Source organism: Camelina sativa, chromosome 15 (assembly GCF_000633955.1).
Source record: "Camelina sativa cultivar DH55 chromosome 15, Cs, whole genome shotgun sequence".
NCBI lineage: Eukaryota > Viridiplantae > Streptophyta > Magnoliopsida > Brassicales > Brassicaceae > Camelina > Camelina sativa.
The window spans coordinates 26,739,441-26,742,056 of NC_025699.1; positions in this window are offsets into that span (position 1 = coordinate 26,739,441).

A 2,616-nucleotide genomic window follows, 5' to 3' on the forward strand; every position below is an offset into this window, starting at 1 on the left:
ACCCGAGGCACCCCCAACGCGAGAACCCTGAATGGACGATTGGTCAACCAGACTCTTCTTCAGAGCCAACTGCAGCTCCTTCTCTTCTGCGGCATTCTTCTTCTTCGAGACCGGCTTGCCGGAGTATTTGGGAACACCCAGTTATACCATCCTTGCTCGACTCGCACCTCCTATCATCATAAACCAAGATCCTCAATAAAATACAAATGATAAACTGGTTGAACAAATACCGGCAAGCACAACAAAACAATACCTTTTGATGGCTTCCTGCCCCTAGTTTGGTCTAGCTGCGGAATAATCCTCCAGTCAAGAACCGTTTGCCTCCTTAGAAGGTCGCGAACCTCAAAGAAGTCAGGAGTCGGCGGGTCAGCAGACTTATCAACCAAGTCTGAAAATCAACAAAAACAAAGGCAGTTAGCAACCAACAACCGGAGCAAAAGGAAAAGGATAAGGGTCGCCCAAGAAACTACCAGGGGACAAATTCCATTCAGTTTTAAAACCTATCGACACATCCTCTACCAAGGCATCATCAACCTTAGCATAGAAGTATCTGTTCAGCCAGGTATGGGTTTTTGATGGCGGATGATCCATCAGCTTATATCCATGCGTAGCACTAGCATACCAAATGCCGTTAAAACCCTTCTCCCTAGTAAAACGCATCATATCCTCAACAAAGTAGGCAGTCAATTTGACCCCACATTGGTCAGCGAGGTGTTTAAGGCCGACCATATTACGAATAGTATGGACGGTAAGCTGTGTGACAGCGATCTGGCGGCGCCAACAATACTCCATCAGGAAGGTTGGAATCGGAAAGCGGAGACCTCCCTTAGTAAAGAATGGCTCGTACAAACTAATAAACCCGTCAGGGCACTTAAATACACGCTCCTCAGGAGTCGGACATACAACAGAAACACGCCGGGGAGAATTACAAAAGTCAATCATCGCACAGAGAGAATCGGCATCGCAAAGTGACTCTCCGAAGTCAAAAGGTGCATCCGGATAATCAATCCCTTCACCGATCTCCATCTCGTCATCAAGAGAGATATTATTGGATGAATGACCAGATCTGGCTTCATCGCGAGAGCAAGGCGAATCAGGGCAACCAATTCTATCAGGACTAGGGTTATCCGCCTCTGGTTTGACTGGAATTCCGGAAGATACGAGGAATCCCAGACCAACTTTAGGTATCGGAGAACGACCCAACGATTCCACTCTCCTGCTTCGCCTACGAAGCCTAGACGAGCCCGCCGAAACTCCGGAATCGGACGAATCGGCAGCCTGCACCGACGGACCAGCCTCGGAGGAACCGGTAGGCGAACGCTCGTTCAAAAACTCCTCACAAGAACCCGACATCGAATTCGAATCGATAATTACAACAACAAACCCGATTGGGAGCAAGTATAAACTACGCTAAAAACCTAAAAGATAACTAAGGAAGAATAAAAGAGTAAGGTTCTAACGAAAGAGAAAGAAGGGTTACCTCGACTTTTGCGGCTGGAGAAGAACTGAAGAGGGCACCCTAAAAAAGTCTCCTTTTATAAGTGGCGGAAAAAGAAACCCTTAAAGTGGCAATGAGCGCGAAACGACGCAACCCTAGGAAATGACGTTCCAGCTTTCCTCTCCTCGACAGAATATGAGAGATCGGGCCAACGTTTCGATAATGAGCCAGACTTAATATTTCCCGAACAAGCTCATTGGCCCAGGGCTGACCACAATGAACTAAGGGAGGGACAATTGTTGGATATGGGTTTCACCCAGCCTTAACAGGCTTTCCTACAGGCCCACTATCGAAACAATCACCCAAAAATCCAGGAAGGCAGGACGACTAAAACCCACATGTCGGGCTGACAAAGCTCTTGTAAGGCCCAATTAGGACGGACAGCACAATGAGTGACGGCCCGAATAAGAACGATCACCGACTTTACCTGAGGACAATCCCACATCGATCCCGAGGCAGAGAGGTGAAGCGTCCCATCAGCTATAAGTACCGAGGGAGCAGTTTGCAGAAGAGACCAAGTAACATCAGGCAAGAGTCAAGAGTAAATCCGATTCTATGCTATAGTTTAGTTAGTCATTTTGAGAATACAATTCTCTGTAATTCGCCGAACGGCTTATAACGGTTGCATTGTAATTCGAAGATCTTTGACTATCTTAATAAAGCCCTTTGTTTCGCCCTTCTTTCATATCATCCCCGAGTTAGTAGCTATACTAGTTCAACAATCAGTAGATGATATAACCTATTCGATGTTAGTGGATAAGATTGGCCGAAAGATTGGGATAGATGAATCTATGATGGAGCTGAAATTAAGTTACATTCCATTGGTCGTGGTTACTAAAACACCAACATATATTTGTGATGATGAAGATTTATATCTTTATCTAACCTCGATGGATCAACAACAACGTAGAAGTGTGTTGCATGTAGAAGTCATCAAAGATTTGGAAACAGTTACACGACAGAAGCAAATTTCAAGATTAGAGAAAAGAAGTTCAGTTGGTGCAAATTATGATGAACTGATTTCAAGTGGTAGAGGCAAGGAACAGACAGAACTGCAAGGGCCTTTAGAGTCACAAGAACCTTTGGAGTCGCAAGAGCAGTTGGATTCAGAAGAGCCA